Below are 11,719 nucleotides of genomic sequence, written 5' to 3' on the forward strand. Positions count from 1 at the left end.
TGTAGGTCTGGCACAGCAATCCAAATGAAATGTCTCCGAGTCTTATCAATTAATACAAACTTGTGCTCAAATAAAATTACAAACCAAAAAACAAAAAAAACAATTATTACATGATCTCCAAAACAAATGATTTGATTGATTACATGAACAGACAACACAAAGGTTATTCAACTATGGAAAGAACATTTCACCTATGATTTACCAAGTAGGAATTTAATTTTCTTTTTTCCTTCAGGACGTTAACAATATGGTCAATCTCAACTTGCTTCGTTTTGAAATCCACCAAATATTTAATGGTTGTCTTGAGTAGTGCTTGTGATTGTCCTATTTGATTCCTCAACATGTCAACTTCATCTCTAAGTGCAGAAGCAGAATCTCTTTCTACCACTAGTTTAGCCTCTAGAGTATCACCAATGGGCAATTCATAATGCACGATTGGGCCGGTGCCACTGCTGTGGGATGATGCAGCGTCCATGGGGACCTCGCTCTTTGATCTTGGGCTAACCTGTTTTGCCATTAAAGTTCTGATTGGATTTAGAAAAGTTGAAGTTAGCAAAACATCTCAACCGGGATTTATAACAGCAAACCAGTTAAACAAACAAGGAATTAAAGAGTTTCAGTTGGATGCTGAAAAGTAGTTATTAACATCATTGTAACCCGCTATTGCAGCAGCAAAGCAGTTAAACAAACAAGTAGATATTTAAGTTAAGGCAAACAGGCAATTCTTAACAGTAAGTATCAAACACATAGATAGGCACAGTCTACAATATTATTAACAGGCTATGCCATTATGTAATCAGTAGCAAACTAAATTAAGCCAAGCAACGTAATTGAACAATTTTGCAATAAGTGGCTAACTAAAATTCCGAGAAGCAGGTAACTAAACTTACGCTAGTACTTTGTACAGGCACACTGCAACTTCTTTTTCTCTTACAAGGTTGTACGAAAGGAGTCCATGGCATCAATTGCTTGGATACGCAGTCCCAATACTTATTTCTTCCCACACTGCATGGGTAGGTCGAATGGTTAATTTGGTAAGATGGTGCGTCCTTGATATGTTATATGAGCACGTGTAGTCAGACTAGTTGTAGCCAAACACATCACACTGGCTTTTATTGTATATTTCATGCGATTACTTTTGGCATATCGAGATCCAAGCAATCTACAATAGGATGAAAAGACTAGCATCCTTCACATTATTGGCGAACTCAGTTCATAGAAACAAGCAATTCAACCATTCTGTGGGTAAATCAAAAGCGCCACTGGAATATTTTTCACTATCCAATCATACACGCAAAAAGGGGCGACGCCACCATAGGGGCTGGTATGGGCGGCCGCCTCAGGTGGCTGGTAAGTGTGCACCTAGTTTGAGTCGTCCAGGTTGGCCCATGCTCGTTTTGTTCGTCACAATGCACGAGCAGGCAATGTAAAAAATGAAGAAAAAAGTTTCAATTTGGGTGGGCCAATAACATAAGTGCAAGGCAGGCCCTATAGCAGGCTCGCGGCCCAAACGAGCGCCTCCCATGTCGATCGAAAGCAGGAAAAATCCCAATTCATTCGCTCCAGCCTCTAGTCTGGTTCGCTCCTAACCTAGCCGCCGCTGGACAGACCGACACAGCACTTCCTCATGCCCTCGTTGGAGGGCGGTCGCTGGGCTTCAAGCGAATGGAAGGACAAGAAGATGAAGATCCAACCCTGGGTGTAGCCTGCGTGGGAGGCAGCGGCGGCAGCACGGGCATGGCATCGAGCTTGCGCAAATGGAAAATCGTAGCTTGCAAGAGTAGCATGCGTAACGAGGAGGTACATCACATCCCTGATTATATCTAATTCAACTCTTCAATTTCTGGCCAATAGTTAAACCTGACGGTGTTGTAAAACTGCTTGTATGTAGGGAATCTATGAGAAAATGAAACCAATTTCTACTTATTTTATAACTCCCCCAATCAATACTGAACTCACTGAATCTGATGTATCTAATCAAGTTTTCAGTGCAAACATACAAGCTCATGTTGTTCTTGAGCCTGAAGTGTCTAATGAACAGACTGCTAATGAAGGATTTGATGCAAACATTTTACATGCTCCTGGTGATGAACATATAGTGTCTAATGAGGGATCTAATGCAAGCATTTTGCAAGCTCATTGAAGGATTTAGTGTCTAATGATGATCTACTATGTTGAGAGAGACAGAGATTTGCAGGCATTGATGACAAGCAAATTATAGTGCATTTTCATAGCTTGAGGAAACGTCGAGGCCATCTACCAGAAAGTCCCCGTATCATGACAACATAGCATAAATACTTTTCTAATCTGTTGTTTGAAACTATTGGCATACTTGTGCAGGATAGACATATTTTCAGCTAGAGAACGAATAATCCAAGCAGGCATAGACCATGTTTGTTGTCCTTGTACACCATGTTGCATTTTGTGTTTTTTGGTGCTTGCATCATTTAGTGTTTATAATCTGGACTACTTTGGATCATTAGCTGGTTTTCAAAGTGCATGTAGCTTCACATTTCTCAAGTTATGTTGATTTCCGGAGTGCAAGTGCCTTCGTATTTTTTAAGTTAAATGTTCGCCCCTGGTAACTTGAATTCGTGGATCACCCACTGCACACAAATCATACATGAATGCCAGTACGAATTAAATGAAATGCAGGGACTTACACTAGCTCGTTGTACAGGCTCACTGCAGCTCTGCTTGTGCTTGGGATGTTCCATGTACAAGTCCATGTTACCACCTGCTTGGATGTGCAGGCCTTGTGCTCCTTGCATCCCCCTCTGCATTTTTGACACGGCGAATGGTTGATCAAATAAGAGGAATCGACCTTGATGTTGTAATGGAGAACAGATACTCACAAGGTTATACGGGTGTGCAGGATGTGTACCAGATCCCGTAGCGCCATCATGCTTCACTAAAAAATGGATTTGCTTGTTTCAGATGATATCTCCAGAAGAAATAAGAGTTAAAGTCAGAGTTGCATAGGCGTGTAAGCTAAGAGAGCAGTGAAAGGATATCCAAATATTGTCGGAACAGTGCACAAGGGAGTGATGTGTGGATACCTAGATCGGCCGGCGTTTGGGCATGCTCGCCTAGCTAGAGTGTGGGTCACTTCAGAGCCGTTGAGGGTGATGCGCTGGCGTTGGCTGGCCGCGCACGGATGCATATCTTCAGTGGCAGCGGAGCGCTACGATGCGGTGGACGAGACCGTTGGTGAAGCCCCAACGGCCCCGGGGGGCTTGTCTCAAATTGAAGAAAAAACTTACGAAGTAATATTTGTGCCACATCACATGACCATGCTTAGTTTCAAGAATTTATGCTCACATTTGGATTTTCTGAAATTTAAGATCCAGGATTCAAAACAATATCATAACCTACATCATGCAATAAATTTTCAAGCCGTACATCTGTCCTGTTGTATTTCTTAAGAAAGGATTTGGTCAAACATTTTGCTTAGTTAGACTTCAGAAAAGTTATATATGCAGAGTAAAAGGATAATCCCTCCGTACCAGTGCATTGCCTGATATATTAACTCAAGTACTAGGAACAAACAAACGGGCTCATTTCTGTGCTCATCCTAGTGTAGTAGTAGTAGTAGTAGTAGTAGTAGTAGTACTAGGCAATGCAGTTGACGGGTGACCTTGACGAGCGGCGACCGAGGGAATTGAACCGTGCTCGGCACGGTAGGTAACATTGTCTAGTTACTAAAGCATCCCTTTGTTGTTCATCGGTAGTCATTATGGACCATGGACATGAGTGGAATTTCCTAGGGCTAGAATTCTGGCCGCCAGATATTTCGATTTGAAACGCTGAGGCTTGACTGGTTGGGGTTGCCTAATGTGCGTACCACGCACGCCACCGAAGGACACGAGCCCTTTTTTTAAGATCAACACGAGCCAATGTCTGGCTGGTACGCCGTTGGGTCCTACCATTCGAGAATATGAAAGGAACCTTTTAAATTGCCGAACGAATCTATGTGTATTACAATACCCATATTTTCCTTGCAAATACTAATCTCAACGTGGTAATTGATTTATGACGAGTTGTTGAATTAGAGTGAGTTTGTGATATAGTGATCTCAATGTGGATTTCACATTTCATGGTATCCCTAGTAAGTTTTCCAATGCAAATTCAAATTTAAAAGATGAACAATATGGAGGTGAGAAAACTTTGTATGTATCAAGCATATGACCACACACACATAGAGACACACACGCATGAACACAACAACAATCTAATAAGTATAGTGCATCTATTTTTCCAAACCATGCATGTATGACACGAATTCAAAAATACTCCTTCTATTCCTAAATATTATTCTTTTAGAGAGTTCAACAAGTGACTACATACGAAGCAAAATGAATGAATCTAGACCCTAAAATATGTCTATATACATCTGTATGTGCCAGTCCATTTGAAGCCTCTAAAAAGACTAATATTTAGGAACGAAGGGAGTAAAATGTAAGACATCCATGGTCCTCAGTTCAATATTTAAAATGAACATGAAACTGAAACATGAATATTAAGTCTAGTACTACAGTACATGCAAATGTTGTGTTTAGGCAGAGCTATGATTGTCGGGGGTCAACCCCTCGACCTTACATAAAATTGTGGAGCTCTGTTTAGGGTTGTTTAGATTATATTTGTCCCCACCCTCCCAACCACCGATTGGTTATGCACCCCCACCCCTCCTCCCCGAGAGAATATCATGTGCCCCCATACCTTAGGTGCTATATGCCGATACGAGTTGCTTGGAGTTTGTAGATCTGAGATATAGCAGCTCACATGATGTGTCTTAATATTTTTGCAGGAAACCTTGATGAGTTTGAGAATTGCACACCATTTGTACAAAAACTACTTAGATGCCCTTTGATACTATATCCAACGACCTCGAAGCTCGTATCACCGTATTATCTAAGATGAAGGAGGACATCATATTCTCCTGTATGTAAGAATATCATGTGCTATCACACCTTAGATGCTTTGGTGATACAAGCTCTTCGGAGGCGTTGGATTTGTGACCCAAGACCTCCGCGGTGGTTCGAATGGTTTTTTGCAGAAAAGCCCCAAAAGAGTTCGGCCACTGCTTACAAGCACAAAGACTGCTCAGTTGCCATTGGATCTCAGATCAAACGACCTCCAAGCTTGTATCACCGTAGCATCCAAGCTGCGATAGCACCTTATGTTGTCTCGCACGGGAGAGTATGAGGTGCTCCCGCACCGTAGATTCTATGGTGATACGAGTTCACTAAGATCTAATGGCCCACAGTAGGAGGTTTGAATGTTTTTGCAATATACGGCTGATAGAGTTTGGGAAATGCGCAGAAAGTACAAGTACTACACATGTGCCATCTGATCACTGATCATACGACCTAGATGCTCATATCACCGTAGCGGGTAATTAAGCGACGGGGAGCACCTAATATGAGCACCAGGGAGCCGTTGGATCGAAGATGCAGTGGCACACACGAGGCCTGAATGTTTTATTTGCAAAAAACCTTTGGAGAGTTTGGAAATTGTGCATAATTACAAAGACTACTCCCAAGCCATTGGATCTCACTTCCAACGGTGTAAAAACTCGTATCACCATAGTATCGAAGCTGCGGGGTGGATGTGATATTATATGCTGCTGTCATTTTTCTTCGTAAACCTGCAAAATACGTGTAACTCGTGCCGTTACTTGTCTAACCGCACAAAGTGTTTGTTCAAAAAAACCATCCTACACTGAAATATCAGAACAACACACGGGGGTCCCACTTGTCATTAATAAAATTTGGACCAAAAACTAACAAATCTGAAAGACGAGATTCGAACTGGCAACCTGGACTACAAAGTGTAAGTCGATAGCCTGAAAAAATGAATGGTTGTTGGCTTTGTCCCATAACTTGATTTTATACAGTACTTGCATTGAGTAGAGTAGAGGGAGTGCCTCGTCAACACGTGCATGACCGTTGTCTCACTTACTGGTGGGTCCCAGGTCTGCGATCTCAATCTCTCTTCTCTCCATCGTCTAACCTTTGCACGGGCACACAAGAAGAGCGGTGCTAGCTTGCCGTGGTATTATTACATCTAAAAAAGGCTTGGAAAATAGTAGAATCTCCTACAACAAGAGACGTTGTGGCTAGTCGAGACAGAGCTAACCACATCTATCCTGTGTGCCACGTTTGCATGATGAAGCTGTGTGGCTAGTTGGGTGTTTTCGACCGACTGGCTGGGTCCCGAGGTCGAACCATAGGTACTACGTCTGATATAGTATATTTTGACACGCACATTTTTCCTCCGTGCCGAGACGTGGCACACCCTACCGCGCGGTTTCGGGGTCCTCCCTGGTGGTGCACGCATATATTCTTCCTGACGTGGGACGCCCTACTGCGCCTTTTCTCGGTCCTCCTTGGTCGTAGCACCGAAGCAAGTAAATGAGTCGTCAAATCATGAAAGACCACCTTTCCCGCCGAGTACATCAGTGAAGCACGGTGGCTAGCTAGTTGGGCTAGTTCGACCGATTAGCTAGGCTGCCGCCACATTTGTTTTCTCACCACTTCTTTATCTACTTGCCGGCAGGTAAATTTAAATATCCACCGCGGCGTTGCTCTGGTGTTTGGGTGCAGAAGGATTTTTAATTTTTTGATTGACGGGAGCAGGCGCGGCAGGATTTTTAATTTTTTGGTTACGGGAGCAGGCGCGGCAGCAATTAGTCACGATGACTGCGCCTGTAAAAACCCACTGCTCCCTGATGTGAGAAGTCGTCGACCGGTGTTTTACCGTGGTGAAAACCCGCTCCCTCCGCCTTCCCGTAGATTGCATTGCCTTTCAGCCGTTTCGCCCCCTTTGCTTCCTCTCCCCATTGCTTCTACCTGGTGCCATGGCGGCGTAGCAGATCACGGAGTCCGAGGCGAGGCTCCTGACATAGGAGCTCCATGCCAAGGATGCGGAGCTCAGGGCCAAGGACGTGGAGCTCCGTGAGCTCAAGGAGGAGAGGGGGGCCATGCTCCTCCGTTATGTGCGGGAGTTCAGGGAGCTTTAAAAGCGGCAGGCGTCCACCACAAAGATGCTCGAGGCGTCGGCGGCGTTGCTGCAGAAAGCGGGAGACACAATAGGCCGTCAGGGGAGCCGACTGGAGCGCGAGCGTGCCGATCGTGATGAGGTCCAAGATCGCCTCAGCCACTTGGTGAACCAAGTTGCCACACACGTGTTGCGGCTGCGCGATGCCTACCATCGTGCCAGCGCGACGATGCCGGCCGTCGGGCTAAACCCGTTCGACCACCCGGTCGACTTCAACGAGCTGCGGCTTCCTGACCTGGTCTCCTTCTTCACCTATATCTCCGAGGAGCTGAGCTGTCTCTGCGCAATGGTGGGGGCTGAGCTGGACAAGGAGGGGTTCCGGGCTGCCGTCGCCGCTGTCGGTCGAATCTTTTCAGGGCTCCGTCATTGGAATCCATTCGTGCCATTGGATGCCGTCTTTGACGAGCTGGCTCCCGTCGACCGGGAGCGGGCTCTGCGGGTGGTTGCACCCTGCATCACCAACGTCGTGCGCCTCGAGAAGCAGAGGGACTTCGGTGGTGTTTAGGCACCCTCTGCATGGGCATGTCCATGTCTCGGCGCAACATGACCGTTAGATCAAACTTAGAAGGTGCAGATCAATCACTGTAGCACAAAGCGTGTGGGTGTGTTTGGTTGCATTCTCATCTCAATATAGTTGTTTCCTCTTCGTGTATTTTTGTCAACCTACTAGTGTGGACTCATGCACCCTTCATGCACTCTGCCAAACACCCAAAAGTGGGTCGAGAAGGGAACTTTGCTCCCATCCCGTGCACCCTTCATACACCCTGCCTAACACTATTTGTGCTTCATATGGTTCATGTTTCATGGAGTACTGTAGCACCGTACTCTCCGTGCGCTGTGGACCTAGTTCTGTTAACATTGATCTCACCGTTCATTCTCGACCGGACAGTCGAAAAAGCGATACTATGTTACATATAGGAGTAGTTGACATGCGCACAACATCATTTGTTATCGTCATATCTTACTACACTAGCAACAAGATTGTGTAGTACTGACGTATGAACCACTGCACGTGCCTAGTAGTAGGAGCACTGTGTATGTTCAAGTGGCTGCCGTGTTTCGCACTCCTCCGTCGTAAGAGTGGAAACGCTTGCTGTAATCATTTTTTTTCTTCAGAAAAACAATGGACACGCTCTACCGTGTGGATCCTCCTCCAGCCATGCACTAAATTACTCACTTTCACCGACGTGTGGGACAGCCAGCACCTGGGTCCACCAGCCATGCACTAAATTACTCCGTAGTAGAGTGACAGTTGACTACCCCGATCGAACCGCCGTCGTAATGCCCAATGAGCCATCAAATCACAAAACACCCTCCTTTCCAGCAGTAAGTTGGACAGAGGAAGTAACCATCATTTCACTCTTCTCTCTCAGCTTCCTCTCTTGAAGAAAACCCCCACTCGCTTTGCTTCTCCCTCATCTCGTTCCTCCTTTCACTCTTCTCTCTCAGCTTCCTCTCTTGGATGGACGCCGGAGCACCGGCCGATGTGATGTCTATGGCTCTGGCCAAAACCGTCGAGGCTCATGGTATGAAGAAGCGCAAGCACCCCGCCGAGACTACCACAGACAAGCTCAAAGCCATCGCCCTGCCCAAGCCCCCCTCTCCGGGATCCCTCATTAAGCAAGTCCAGGTAATGTCTCTTGTTGACGATCTTTTTATCGATCTTGATCGTGTTTTTTCTTCTAACACGCAGTAGTAGTACTGGTAGTACAACTTTCCGGGTGATCTTGCATGTGATTTTAGTGTGCCAAATGACGGTTCTAAATTCCTCTTTTGACCAAAACATGCGAGAGGTTGACACTGATTTCTCATAGATTACTTTCAACAACTCCCTCTGTCCCAAATTTCTTGTCTTAGATTTGTCTAGATATGGATGTATCTAATACTAAAATGTGACTTGATACATCTGTATCTAGACAAATCTAAGACAAGAATTTTGGGACAGAGGGAGTACTTTATGAACATCAATGCTACCTTTTAAGAGGGTATATTTGCCTCGGTAACTTGTGTTATGGATATTGCATGTAATCCCTCTGCTCTCATGCCTTTGAAGACATGTTCTAGTGTCTTTGTTCACTCATTTCTATGCGTATATGTAGTCATATATGGAGTATAATATCGAAAATCATCTTATATTTCTGAACGGAGGTAGTAATAAAATATGGTTTCTGTTTGAATTAGAACCAGGTCCGCGGTGGAGATGAAGTTCTCAAAGTCATGCCGTGTGAACTGGAAGACCTGATGATGAGTTCTACTGCTAAACTATCCAGCTGTTGTGTCCTTGTCGCCACGTGTCCTGAACTAGTGTTTTCCTGTAGCATTGTTGCCAGGCGTGTTCTCGAGGCTGTACTTGAGCACAACAATTTCTTGATTGTGCCTTCGATTACGAAGGGTGTGGTTCTTGTAAAGCTTCCCAACAAATCTGATGCGGCCTATCTTCATCATCATGTTTATGCGTGGAAAGACCACTCTGTTAGGTTCTCCAAGGTTGACAAGATGGTGATGGTGCATGTAGACAACTCACACGAAGTCCATGGCCTAGTCAGTTATGCGGGGTTCATCCCGTAGGTCGGTGGCAAGAAATAGTCTGCAGAGTTTAGTTAGTGCAACTTTGCTTGTCTGTAGGAAGCACTATTGTTCAGTACTTGATTTGTGTTTGTGAACCCTATATTGTTTATTAGTACTGCCGGTTTTGGTGTGTGGTTAGTCCTGAGAATGGTCTATGTTAATGTCTGTCCACTCAATTTAGTCTGTATATTTTGAAGTATCCAGATCATTATTTTTGTGAGGACAGTTTATCAATTATGGTTACACTCCAATATCTGTATGCATTGCAGGGTTTATCGCACCCACCAGGATTTCCAGTCCCATGGATGTTCGGTCCATACGATTTGTCACGACCTTTGGACTGTCCTGCTTGTGGGAGTAAGCGGGGCCCCTGCATGCCACGCGTAGTTGGACGATCAATCTTCTGTTTAGTACTTCAACATAGTGATTTCCTCGTAAGGATTCACTCATGTTACATCAAGTAAATCTTATTGATTTACTGTCTAAATCTTTTTGATTTAATGTCATGTTTTATTTCTTTTCCTGCAATTTTACGATGCAGGTTTTGCCATGTGACATTCATCACAGAATAAACCGTTTGGTTTGCTCTACGATGGCTATTTTTGCAGCTTTCACTTCTTATGTCGTGTCAGTAACGAAAGCACTGTCCATCACTTATATTACAGGAAAAAATTGGATCAGTCTGTTGTCTGAGTAAAAGCTGAATCCCTATGATGAACTGCAGTTTGGTTTAACAAAAACGCCACAATTAGTCCTTCTCACATTTAAAAGAAATGAAGAAAAAACTGGATCACGGTCACGGATCCTAGTCAAGTTAGAAAGCTGATCATAGCAGACCAGACACGATCGCCACTGTCTCACACAGATCGAGCACCGGCAGTTGCTCTAGCACTGATAGCGGCAGCAGCTCAGTCTGATTCAGCTGAGGATTGGGCACCGACCGCGTCAGTGGATCAGTCTGATCTACCGGAGGATCGGGCATCGACACCGGCACCTGGTTCGACACCGGCACCAGCTCTACAAGGAGCACCATCTCCGGCAGCAGCAGCGGCTTCGGCACCTGCACCAACACTTGCACATGCATCTGCTCCGGCCTGTGCAGTTGCACTGGCAACAGAGTGGGCTGCAGTTCGCACTTCATATACCAAAGTCCTTACAAAAACTGACATGTCCACCTTCTTGGTAAGCATTGACCGCCCAAGTGCTTCGTTCTTTTTTCTTTCCATGTTGTTTCCATGATTCACTGTGTTGATCTAACTGTTTGGGTATGTCTTCTTGTTTGCAAACAGAGAATTCCTAGAGCAACGAGGGAGTCGTTCAACAATCAGGGCAACCGCGGCCAAGTTTCTCTTACCATGCGCAGCCTTGGTGTGAATGAACCTGCTCAATATACCGTAAGTACAAAGGATGGTCGCATGATGATTGATGCTAAAAGATGGTCAAGGTTCAAATCTAAATCATATCTTGCGGTAGGGGATGATGTCAAAATCGAACTTTCTAGGAAAGGAGAGCTAGTCCAAATCAACTTTAAAATTCTTCAGTAGCAGCACGCAACTGCCAAACTGATCTATCCTCCAAGAGATTTTGATGTAATAATCTGGCATGGTGAAACAAGTGTCCTGTGTGTATAAGTAGTACGACAGTATTATTTATCACATGGTATATCGTTGATAGAATTGCAACTCTGATTGCTGGTTAGGAACAGTCGTTCGATTTCATTCCAACAGCTGCCGTGCTTTATTCAATTTTGTGTATTCGCCTTGCGACAGCATCTAAAACCAGCGCCGTACCGATCTCTTGCAATATGAAAAGCACTGAGGTAGAACGCATGGGCCCCCAAACATGCAGGGTCAGCCTGCGGCCCAAAGTGCAGAACCGTGAGCCTATCTGAGTATTATATTCTCAGCTGAAACCCCATAAAAAAGCTGAACCCCCATAATGCCCGTGCGTTGCAGAGGGAGTATATTTCTCGGCAAGGTGAGCCTATGATATAAAAGATTTGTATATTTCTTTACAAAGGGAGTATCTCTCTGTCAAAAAATATATTTATGTGTAACTAGTTACTCCAGTCTTTCTACTTCCTTTCACTGAT

Source organism: Triticum urartu, chromosome 5A (genome assembly GCF_056163025.1).
Source record: "Triticum urartu cultivar PI428250 chromosome 5A, HENAU_Tu73, whole genome shotgun sequence".
NCBI lineage: Eukaryota > Viridiplantae > Streptophyta > Magnoliopsida > Poales > Poaceae > Triticum > Triticum urartu.